The 12,661-nt window shown below is 36.0% G+C and overlaps 1 long non-coding RNA gene across 3 annotated transcripts; it reads left to right on the top strand.

The window, feature by feature from the left end:
* Positions 1–362: 362 nt before the first annotated feature.
* On the top strand, positions 363–3,798 carry LOC136232089 (uncharacterized). Of its 3 annotated transcripts, none has more exons than XR_010690298.1 (6): positions 363–884; positions 1,452–1,975; positions 2,077–2,136; positions 2,213–2,274; positions 2,377–2,673; positions 3,558–3,798. It is a non-coding gene; the product is annotated as an uncharacterized lncRNA (long non-coding RNA). The 3 variants fall into 3 exon arrangements; XR_010690299.1 differs by having other exon boundaries at positions 1,452–2,136; positions 2,377–2,425; positions 2,510–2,673; XR_010690297.1 differs by having other exon boundaries at positions 1,452–2,136.
* Positions 3,799–12,661: the final 8,863 nt, after the last annotated feature.

Below are 12,661 nucleotides of genomic sequence, written 5' to 3'. Positions count from 1 at the left end.
AGCAGTAATTAGCTATCAGCTTAATGTTTTTGTTCAATTAATCTCATAATGGATCAGAGCCTCTTAGATTAACACTACAAGAAAAACAATAGATAATGATTAATTTTATTGACTGAAATAAGATCGGTCATTAATTAAAGACTAAAGTTAGTCCTTAACAAGATTATTGGTTGGTAATCCTATGGAAACATGGGGCCCACTTTAAAGGCACATTTTAGCCACTACACATGATTCTTAAAGACCACAGTTTAAGTCATTAAATTAATTCAATTAAACTAAAGTAAAAAACAAATTATTTATTAATATTAAAAACAATTAAAGACATTAATGCCCACAGATTGTAAAAGAAAAAGACACTAATGCCCAAGGGATCCCCTCTTCTAATCTACTCATTCGACTCTTCCTCTCTCCAACCCTAAAAATTCTCGATCCCCTCTTTCAATCTCTCTCACTCGCTTGTTGCTGGCTAGATTCTTCCACTCGATCTCTTCTTCTAATCTCCCTCACTCGCTTGTTGACGGCTTGTGTAGATTACAGCTGCTGGAGAGTGTGGCTGCTGACACTAGAGGAGGACGAGAGATTTATTAGGGTTTCAGACTGCGCAATCAAGATTAGAGACCCGATGAGGCTTCAAGGGGACAGTGGCCAACAAGATGAGTTTTGAGGCAACAAAATACGAGCAAGATGAGATGAGTTCTTGATATTCATATGTTTCTTTCTCTCCTCTTTCAATTTCTGGTCTTTGAGTCATTTGCTTTTTCTTACATATCTCAAAATGAATTCAAGTGGCCAGGAAGAAGATTAGAGAGTATGATTCCAAATGACTTCTCAAGCAACACTTGAAGCATCTTTAGAGAATCAATCTCAAGATTTGCTCTGCTCAAGTACATTTTTTATCTGTGAAAATCCTATATATATTCTTTATTTGTAGCTCAGGGTATTTATAAGTGTCTTTCCTGGTCGCTTTCGATTTATTGTTGTTATATTGTTTGACTTAATCTTTAAATTAAGTTGGAAAGCATGATCCATAGTTTCACGTGGTGGTATTTTGTATATCTAAGATTTAGAGTTTTGGTTAAAATTTGGAGTTATATGTAAGAAAGTGTCTTGCCTTGTGGAGGTAGCTAGTATTGGGACCTTAATTGCAAATATAATTGACTGAGAAGTAGTGCTCATATGATGAAATTGCAGTATAGTTTTTATGGAACAGAGTTGCAAATATAGTTTCTGTGCAACATAATTGAAAATATTTCATGTATGATTTTCATTTTTATTTAGCTATTAATATTCCCTTCATTTGTTTTCTTTCTTCTACAATTGATAAATTTGTTGGCTACACTCTGTTTTGTCTGAGTAAGCAATTCATTGATCTTTCTCATATTGTTGTTTGACTTTTCTGTTATAACAACGAGCAAACCATACTAACCAGAGACATTGCTCTACTTATTTAGAGATTGCAAAGCCGCACATTTGTATTGGAAAGGGGCTGAGCTTCCACTAAAAGTCTACAAAATACAGGGCCACTCAATGATTGAATGGGCCTCTCAAGTGCTAGCTCAAATGTCCAGAAAAGAAATTGGAATGTATGTAGGGGTAATATGGGCCCTATGGACTGAAAGAAACTGCAAAGCCCATGGTAAACAAACTCTAGACGTGCCAAAAGCAATCGAGACAATGATCAAACTCATTCAAAAGGCAGCAGTCGAAAGAAGACTTACAGGCGAAAGGGAGTATAAGAGTTCCAAGGAGGCATCGTCCAACACCAACCGGAGTCAGCAAAATCAATTGCGATGCTTCATTTAGGCCGACTAACAATAACAGCTCTTTTGGCGTTGTGCTTCACGATCATAAGGGGAGGATTCAGTTTGGTGGTAGCAGTCCGATAGGTCTCTCCTACACTCCGCTGGAGGAAGAACTACAAGCAATCCTACAAAGTCTCAGGCTGGCTCGAGCAGAAGGATACCTAGCAATTCAGGTTGCATCGGATTCCCTTGAAGCTATAAACCTAATTAATAGTTGCTCCAGCCATCTTAACTGGGTCGGTCTTCTTGTGCACGACACCCTTCTGGAAGCAAGGTGGTTTAATAGCCTGACTTTTACTCATGAATGGAGCTATATTGCTTTCAGGAAATGCAGGTTAGTTTTCTCAAATCTATGTTTAATCCTAATCTGGGAAGTAGTATTAGTTGACACGTCCTTTTGAATCTTGCAGAACTTCACCAGTAAATTCTTGCCAAGGCCTTGGCTCATTACTTCGGAAAGAAATTGGTGTTGGTAGATGTTGATTTCTCTCTTAACACGAGCTCTTCCTTGAAGTTGCAAAGTCCTCAAATTCTCATTTTCGTGCACTGATCTGAAATTGTTTATTTGTTGTAGATTCAAAATAAATGTGGAACTGTGATGAAAGAAGCTGCAAGTCTTTTTGGTGACCACGTTCTTGTTTGGTGCATTAATTGTTTCTTTGTTCATGTTTTATAACAAAATGTGTTTTTGTGTTTCGTCTTTCAAGAGGTGTGATCCAGAGATGGCATTGGAGCGAATTTCTGGCTTTTTGGGATCATGCGAGTCATCCTCAGAAAGGAGCGAGCTGGGAAAGATGCTTCAGAGTCATGATGGTGATGTCAGAAATGAGCTGGGAGAAAAGGTTTGAGGACAAGCGTCCTGCCTTTAGAGGTTCTTCCCCTATTAATCTTTTAGATCATCTGAATCAAATGCTTTCATGGTTTTTAGATTCAGTGGAGATTTTGCTAAGTCGGCATTGTCCAATTTGGTATGGTTATAGTGGTATATTGAAATGGTTTGAGAGGTTTGCATAAGTGAATACTGTCATTTATCCAATCACATCCATTCCTTTTCTCATGCACTAACATAATCGATCCTAGAAGGCCCTAAGTTTATATATTGGCCAGTTTCAATTGGTTATTTCTATTCTAATGAGTATACAAGTGCATTAAACTTTTGTTTTCCTTTTATTAGATTACTTGTTGAAATTGGTAGATGATAAATGCAGAAATATTTATGGAAAGGTAAGAGTGATATATACATAGGCTAGAGATGCTTAGAATGATATTTGTTCTAAGAATAAGTAAGAGACATTAATTGGGGGGATCTTAAAATCTAAAATCATATTGCTATTGATAAACAAATCTGGGACATTATTGCACGATAGATTTCACTTTGGGCTATTTGGTTACAACTAATTAATTGAAAAAGCTTAGGTTTTGGGTATTATCGGACCTTTTGAGGTTTACGTACTAGATCCGTTTGACAATTAGAATGAGTTAGAGTTACTTTGACCAGTTCGGGCTTGTATAAATTGGGGTTCAATAATTGATATAGATTTTCTACTGTGTTTGTCATAATGTGAAGACCATTATAACAATGTACTCTTGATTATGGAGATTATAGTCCTTGTTGTATAAGTTCTTGTGCATCTTATATTTAGGTCCCATTATCTCCTGGAATTTACTGTGTTTCTTTATGAAGTGAAATCTAGTTTGTGAGATTGATTTTCTTCAAGAGCTTCCATATTGTGTTAAATTTATTTGTTTTCTCAGCGAATAATGGTGCTACGATCTTGGAGCAGATGGATGTCGACAATCAGATTGCCAAGTTGATGGTTGAGCTTTCTCGGAGTCAGGATAATAAATTTCTGGATGGTACAACTGGTGTGCTTTTTGTGTTTTTTTTCTGGTTCAGTTTTAGTTTCTGGGTTTTGTGTTCTTTCAGTATGATGAATAAACTCTTTATGTAATTGAGACTAGAAACTAAGTCATATCTGTTCAAGTTGGTGGCTCATTAATTCCTTTGTTTTCCATTAGGGAATTTTTCCTAACATGATTTGTGAATATTATAGTTTCCTCTCTGGTGCTTTGCTGTGAAGTTAAGTTTGGAGGACAATTTGTTACACGATTTTGGACTGGTATTGGACTGGTTATTGGACTAGTTGTGTGTGATGTCCTAGATGTGGCAGGTTATTGTTGAGGAAAGTTTTTGATTGTTACAGGTCTTTTTCTTTGCCGTGTATCAACTAAGTTGCTTATCAATGCTGCTTGTGTGTATTACTAAGGTTGTATTAATGTTGATTTAGTTATTAATATTATGCATCTATGTTTTAGTTATGTTGTTTACAATGAACTCTCTTCAATCCAAATTTAACTTTATATTTTTGTGAAAATTAATTATATTAATTAGAAACTAGTTACTGACCGATTGTAATCCGTTGGTAACTGATGAAAGTCGATCACTAAACGCATTTAGGGACTGATTTGCGACCGAATTTTCAGTCCCTAACTGATGATTTTCTTGTAGTGATTCTTATTACAGATCTTGATGAATGAGAAGAAAAAATAATCTCCATCCATAGCTACTCTGGCTAGTATTGCACATGTGGCCGGCAATGACTAAACATGAGGAGGAGGGGTTTCCTCCCCTAGTTATGGTTGATCGCCGGCGATGTTGTGCAATATTAGCCATCAGAGTAGCCTTTCTTTGGCCACAGAGTGTTAGGAAACACCATTTCAACATGATGTACTCAATTATGGAGCCAATACCAACATTTTATTTTCAATTAATTTGTAAGTTGTGGTTTGTTTGAGTGCAGTCTGATATACATAAATAAGTTTGATTTAGAGAAAGCTTTTGGTAAGGAATCAAGTATTTGTGAAAAATCTGCTTTAAAATTAATGCAAACAAATCAACCGTGATCAATGTTTTTTTCTTCTTGCAGTCCAGAGAAAACTTTTGTGAAGGAAAAAACTACAGAATAAATTAGGATTGGACTTCTTCTTTTTTGGTTTCTGATTCACACATGATGTTGAATACTTTTTTTTTGTGTTTTTTTTTTTTTGTGGAAACAAACAAACAGTTTGTTTGAATGCTTTAAATTTATAGATCTGTTTTTAATTTGCATATTCAGAGAAAGATTTTGGGAAGGAAAAATTAGTGAATACATTAGGATTGGAATTCTTCTTTTTTTCTGTTTCTGATTTTCATACATTTTTACGACCCGATTCCATCTTGTACGTTATGTTTGTTATTCAATACAATGGATTTTGAATTTCAGATGATTATGGTGGATTCGGTAGAGTTAACGGGTGCAATTTGAGATTTTTATCTTACTCTGATAAATTGATGAGTGAATGCATGTAATGATTTTAAATCCAATTGGATTTCTTCTTCTTCCTTTTTTTTCTTTCAAATTTCTGGTTTGTTTTTGAGCTATCCAACCTCTTAATTCAAACTGTTATTCTTGACGATTCAGTCATGTTAGTCTTAATTTAACTTTTTTTAAATAATGAGTTAAATAAGAAATGTAAATCCTAATGTATTATTAAAATGTAATTTAAAAATATATTTTTTTTGGAGCCATAATTCCACTGTTTTCTTATAAAATCTTTAAGAAAAATTGAATAAGATATCTAATCAAATGGAAGATTTTACAATGTAAGACAAACATTTTTTTGTGTTTTAGTTTTTTCTATTTTTTCCTTTTAACATTCTTCTTTTATTAATTTTTTTTTATTAGGTCCAATAGATCAATTTGATTGTCAAACAGACACTATTTATTTAGGTGATTTATCTCTTATTCAAAATATATTTTATAAATTGGAACTCGAATTCGACACTCTAATTTAAGGGATTTGCCACCCTTACCACTAAAATATGAATTTTATTTTCTAATAGTATAATTTAGTAATAATTATATGTTTTTAAATATACAAGTTTATATTTTAATCTAAAAATTAAGACAACAATAGTAAATAAATAAATAAAAGAACAATATGATAATTGTGACACAAAAATCAATAAGACATGAACAAAATCCAAAGGCCTTTTTTTGTTAAGTAGTTTTGTCCCATTGACTCTCATCTCATTAATTATATAAAAAAGTGAAATTTGTATAAAAAGATATTGAATAAACCTCCCACTTTTAGTATATAATCTTCACTAATTTGTACATAAAACCAATTAAAAATTAGCGTAACAATCAGTAAAACAAATAATAATACTTTGTTATTACAAAAAAAAATATATATAATACTTTGCATCCAATGAATTCAATTTTGGTTAATGCATATTTTCATAGATTGAGGGATTTAAATTCAAAGAATTCAATTTTATGTTTGTAATAAATTTGATAAACGGATATTTCCTCGATAAAACACACATTATGCACTTTAATTTAATGATAAAAAGCACCTTAATAATTGGTATAAATTATTATTTGGTTTCTGATTTAATTAAAATTTTGTCATTTGATACTTGATTTATTATTTTGTCACATTTGACTCTTGATCTATTTCAATTTTGGGTATTCAGAACAGTATTAAGGGCATCTCAAACTTCAATCAACTTGTAACTACATGTCACTTAATAATGAAGAAAAGACCAGTGAGGTCTACACATCTCTATAGTGAAAATATCATTACAAGTTGTTTGTAAATTTGTATCGTCTCTTTATTGCCTTTAATAACTGGATGTAGCAAGTGCAAAAACATCAAGAGCTGGTTCAAGTGATGAAGATGGCCTTCCACCACAAAAGGAAACCCTTATTTTTTATTGGATTTTTTTTATTAATTAGTAATTGATTTAAAACATGTCTATATAATTTTACATACTAACAGCAATAGTTAGTAAACAACAACACCAAACAGAAGATCTAAACAGCTGAACCAAAAGGACACTAAACCTTTGATCATTTATTTTTTTTAACATATAACTTACTCGTAGTAGATGTCTATTAAAAGCTAGAGTCGTGGTAGTCTGGGTATGAGAATTATGATTAAATCACGTTCCAGAGGCTGATTTATCCCTTTAAGCAAGTTTACTGGTTCAGTATATTAATGCTCCCCTAGACTTAATCGCCTAGTATATACATTCACAGTTAAAAAAGAAATTACACTGATAAAAATAAAAAACTTAATAGAACATGTGGGCAGTAACAGCAATTTGTTAAGAAGCCATGATTAAAAAAACATTGAATAAGCCAGATAGATGTAACTCTTGGATCCAAATAGATGATAAATTTTGAAATTGGAAATGACAACATACATAAATCAAATCATTGGTAAATCTAAAATATAACCCCATAAATGTGATTGTGAACACAATGTCGTGAGCTCATCGAGATGCATAGAATATACGCAGAAGCTGAAAGTAAGCAAGTACAACCTTTAAAAAGGAAACTATAAAAGTAGGAGAGGGATAAAAGAGTACATGATAGGGATGAGCAAGATAAAGTCCAATTCAAAAACCTTATTTGGATGTTTCAAGCTTACTTACTGCCATCAACTTAAGAAATAATAAACTAATTATGAATGAACATAAGTATGAAAACGAACTCCAATTTTAATTACCTTTTTTAAATGCTACAGGCTCAACAAACTTTGCAAGATAAAGTCCAATTCAAAAACCTTATAGCTAAATTGATACCTGGTAAAGACAGGAGCCATGCTCGAAGGGTACTTGGAGTATCAATTGGCAAGATAGCGTCCAATTCAAAAACCCTATAACTAAAGTGATGGCTCAAGGTATGAAGCGGGACTATTTCAACGGCCCTCGACTAGGTCTCGGCGAGACCTATATAGGTCTCGGCGAGACCTCCCTAGGTCAGAGACCTGAGAATTTCAGCAAGTTGCAATTGGTGGCTCCTCCTTTCTATGCAAGCCCATACTCTTCATCAATTTGACTTCTCAAGGACATTTAATGCACCAATTCAGTACTTTGGAGGCTACCAATCATCAAATTCAGATTATCATCTTGAATTGAGCAAAGATTAGCCTATAAATAGACATGAGATGTATGAGGAAATCGACACACTTTTAATATTTATTGTAGCCAAGCTTTGGGCAATTGTCTTTCCTTTGTTTGAGTTTATTTTAAGTAGTTTCTAAGTTCAAATTCATGTTTCTAAGTTATTTCCATTCAAGTTTGTAAGTTGATTTTGAGTTTTGAGTAAGAATTTCTTCATCTTTTGTGTTCCATCACTTACTTTCACTAAGTTTCACTTTGTTTCACTTTGTTTCAATTCAAGTATTACTTCCCCAATGACCAAGCACTAATTCTTCCTAACTAGTGATGAGGGGAATCTTGCTAATGTTTTGTGCAAAGTTAGAAGTCTATTTAGTTAAAATACCCGAAAAGAAGTTGTGTTTAAGAACTAGGAACGTAAACTTAACTCATATTTCGGTCAATCGCTTTTTACTCACCATAGTATCAAGAGATTGGTGGAAAACTACATTTTTAGACTCGATAGCAAGTCGATGTGGTTTCCAACACTTTAATGTTAGAATTTCTCATTTACTTAAGGCTTTCTTGTCGTATTTAAGTAACCATTGGCCCGGTTAGGTAAATAGGAGTGAAGGAATAGAACGAGGTGATCTAAGGTCTTAGCACCAAGTTTCTTTTAGAAATCACCATCTTAAAATCACGAATTTCTCTTCGGTGTTTTATTTCAATAGCTTTGATTTGACTCAAACTTAGAAAGTGAACCCGACTCTCTATTGTTGTACAACATGGTTTTGAATTAACCTTTTCAAATTAATCATTTAGACTTCAAGAACCCGTAGATAGCTAATGCTTGTCTAGAATCTGTGGGATCGATCTTTATACGTAAGTATACTGTATTATTTGGAGGGGTAAAAGAGAGGGAATGGAGACGTGTAATTGTTTCTAGTTTTTTTTCAATGTTTTGGCAACACAACTTGTGAGGGTCACTTGGTGGCCTTTACAGCCGGTCCCAAGCCCGAACAAAGGAGGAGGGTTGCGGTAGGTTTGTGGCGGCCAGCGTAAAACTTAGCCACATCTTATGACATGAACCATAATATAAATACCGTTGGGGCGTTCCCTACTCAGCGACGCGCTGCACTTCCTAGACCCGGGTGTAGTGACAAATGTGCAAGGGTTGCTAGGTCGTCGCCCCGAAGCTGCGCGCCACCCCAGGACCCGGGGGTGGTGTCAAATATGCAAGGGTTACGGGTAAATAAGCTAGTCCACGGTAATGGTAGGGGTAGGGGTAAGGGTAGTAGGTTACGCTTTGGGACATGTAACATAGGTTCTTTGACAGGAAGATTAGCTGAAATTGTAGATGTTATGAAGAGGAGGAGAATAAATATATTATGCCTACAAGAAACCAAGTGGGTTGGAGCCAAGGCTAGAGAGATAGCTCATTGGGGTTATAAGCTTTGGTACTCAGGAAAGGATAAGGGTAGAAATGAAGTAGGTATTCTTATTGATAGGGAGTATATTGATGAGGTAGTAGCGGTGTCTAGGAAGAGCGATAGAATTATGAGTGTTAAGCTAGTGATAGGGGATGAGGTTGTGAATGTCATTAGTGCATATGCGCCACAAATAGGATTAGATGTGTCTATAAGACAAGCTTTTTGGGATGACTTAGAGGAAGTGGTGCAACAGGTTCCTAGGGATGAAAAAATGGTACTAGGGGGTGATCTCAATGGACACGTGGGTTCTAGGCGAGATGGGTTTGAGAGTGTTCATGGAGGGCATGGTTTTGGAGATAAGAATGAAGCAGGAAATGATATTTTGGAATTCGCATCAGCCTATGACTTGAGTATCATGAACACATGGTTTATGAAGAGAACATCCCACTTAGTGACTTATCGGAGTGGCGGTAATGCGAGCCAAATTGACTTCTTCTTAGTAAGGAGTGCTTGGAGAAAGAGTTATATTGATTGTAAGGTGATCCCTGGTGAGAGTACGACAACCCAACATAGAGTAGTGGTGCTAGATTTTTGAAGTAGGAAATGTATAAGAAAACAAACACCTCAAGTAGAGACTAAGATTAAGTGGTGGAAATTGCAAGGGGAGAATCAACAAAAATTTGTGGATGAGATGACCAAAAAAGATATTTGGACTTGCAATATGGATTCAGATATAGATTCGATATGGAATAAGATGGAGCATAGTATAAGGGAAGTAGCGAAGGAAGTTCTAGGGGAATCTAAAGGTAGCATGCCACCGGGTAAGGACACATCTTGGTGGACAGAAGAAGTACGACAAGCAGTAAAGAGTAAGAGAGAATCCTATAAACTATTGGGGAAATGTAGGAGTGACGAGAACTACGAAAAATACAAAGAGGCTAAAAGGGAAGTAAAGAAGGTCATACGAGATGCTAGAGCAAAGGTGAATCGGGATCTGTATACAAGATTGGATACGAAAGAAGGGGAAAGAGACATATATAGAATTGCTCGGATGAGAGATAGGAAGACGCGAGATCTCGGAAAAGTTAAATGTGTGAAGGATGTGGACCAGAAAGTCCTAGTTGGAGATAAGGATATCAAGGAACGATGGAGGTCCTATTTTGATGACTTATTTAATGGAGATCGCCAACAAGATATTGGAGATATAAGTATCCATCACGATATGATAAATCATGAATGCCTGCGGAGGATTCAAAAGGGTGAAGTCAAAATGGCATTAAGTAAGATGAAGTTGAAGAAAGCAGTAGGACCTGATGGCGTCCCTATTGAGATTTGGAGATGTTTGGGAGAAAGAGGAATCGAATGGTTGACGACGTTCTTCAACAAAATTTGGAGAAACAATAAGATGCCATCAGAATGGAGGAAAAGTACCTTAATCCCTTTGTATAAGAACAAAGGCGATGTCCAAGATTGTGCCAACTATCGGGGAATCAAATTAATGAGTCACACTATGAAACTTTGGGAGCGAGTGATTGAACAAAGGCTAAGGACGACGGTGAAGATCTCGGAAAACCAGTTTGGCTTTATACCGGGAAGATCAACTATGGAAGCCATCCATCTAATGAGACAATTAATGGAGCACTATCGAAATAAGAAGAAAGACTTGCATATGGTTTTCATTGACTTGGAGAAAGCATATGATAAGGTACCAAGGGAAGTACTTTGGTGGGCCTTGATAAGGAAAGGCATTTCGCGGAAATATATTGACATCATAAAGGACATGTATGAGGGAGTATGCACGAGTGTACGTACTAGTGTTGGGAAGATTGAAGAGTTTCCTATTACGATTGGAGTGCATCAAGGTTCCGCACTAAGCTCATTTCTTTTTGCCATCGTTATGGATGAACTAACAAGTTCACTTCAAGATGGTATACCATGGTGCATGTTGTTTGCAGATGATATTGTGTTGGTTGATGAGACGAAAGAAGGAGTGGAGATGAAGTTGGAACTATGGAGGCAAACTCTAGAATCTAGAGGCTTTAAGTTGAGTCGAAGTAAGACAAAATATTTGGAGTGTAAGTTTAGCGGCCGTAGGAGTAGGGAGGCAGGGACAATCACCCTAGATGGGAGAGTTGTTCAGGCCTCGGATTGCTTCCGGTATTTAGGATATATTATCCAAACGGATGGAGAAGTAGATGGAGATGTTGCCCATAAGATTAAAGCTGGTTGGTCGAAGTGGAAGAGTGCTACGGGTTTCCTTTGTGATCCCGACATGCCTAATAGATTGAAGGGAAAATTCTACCGGACGGCAATTAGACCAGCATTGTTATATGGTACGGAGTGTTGGGCAGTGAAACACTGCCACATCCATAAGATGTCGGTGGCGGAGATGCGTATGTTGAGATGGATGTGTGGTCACACGAGAAAGGACCGGGTGCGTAATGAAATAATTAGGACAAAAGTAGGGGTCACAACTATTGAGAATAAAATGAGAGAAAACCGACTAAGGTGGTTTGGCCATGTGAGACGTAGAGCGCTTGATGCGCCGGTTAGGAGAACCGAAGAGTGGCAAAGGGATGTAGTGGTGAGGGGTAGGGGAAGACCTAAGCAAACTTGGAGGAGGGTGATCGAGAGTGATATGAGTTTATTGGGAATTGAGGAAAATATGGTAGTGGATAGGACGGAGTGGAGGGAGCGAATCTGTGTCGCTGACACGACTTGATTTTCACGGTTTTATATGATGGTTCATGTTAGCCGACCCCGAATCATTTCGGGACTAAGGCTTTGTTGTTGTTGTTGTTTGGCAACACAACCCCAACCCAAGTATTAATGTCCTAAATTATCAATTAGCTCCCGAAACAAACTTTAAACCAAGTCTTGAATAGCATTAACTTGTGATAGGATAAACCTTCATTTGACAATTCTAAAATTCTAAAATTGAATCGTCGGGTCATGAATAAAAACTTGAATAACTCTTTTTGAATAAGTACTCATTTTTAGACATTTATCCATAGTTGAAACACTTGAACTTGTAGCACACAAACGCACCCATGGAGAGATACTTTGAGCCACGAGCACATTAAATAGCTCGATTTCTTTTCTTTGATGTGGGATCCACGCTTGTTTTTAACTATAGGGCTTGCATCAAATACTAACCGAAACCACACGCACCGAACTAGGAATTTGATATAATTAAGGCCTTCTTTCATTTCGCCACCATATAAACCAATAGCCTACCCGAAATCATTTTCCCTTGTTCCCCATTTTGAGCCTTGCCCTTCTTTTGCCACCATAATATAACCCTATTCCATCACTTTCTATCCAAAATTCCCGGAATCTATGAGTTTCTAATAGATAAATATGAGTCTAAAAAAGAGAGCATCAAAGCAAAAACATATACATTCTTTGGCTCACACACATTACCCCCCTAGGAATACAATTCTCACATTTCAAAAAAAAAGCTTATTCAAAATTTTTGAGAAAAAAGGGGAAGAAAAGAA

Source organism: Euphorbia lathyris, chromosome 6 (genome assembly GCF_963576675.1).
Source record: "Euphorbia lathyris chromosome 6, ddEupLath1.1, whole genome shotgun sequence".
NCBI lineage: Eukaryota > Viridiplantae > Streptophyta > Magnoliopsida > Malpighiales > Euphorbiaceae > Euphorbia > Euphorbia lathyris.
The sequence above is the reverse complement of the archived record's forward strand: the minus strand, read 5'-3'. Positions and strand labels throughout refer to the sequence as shown.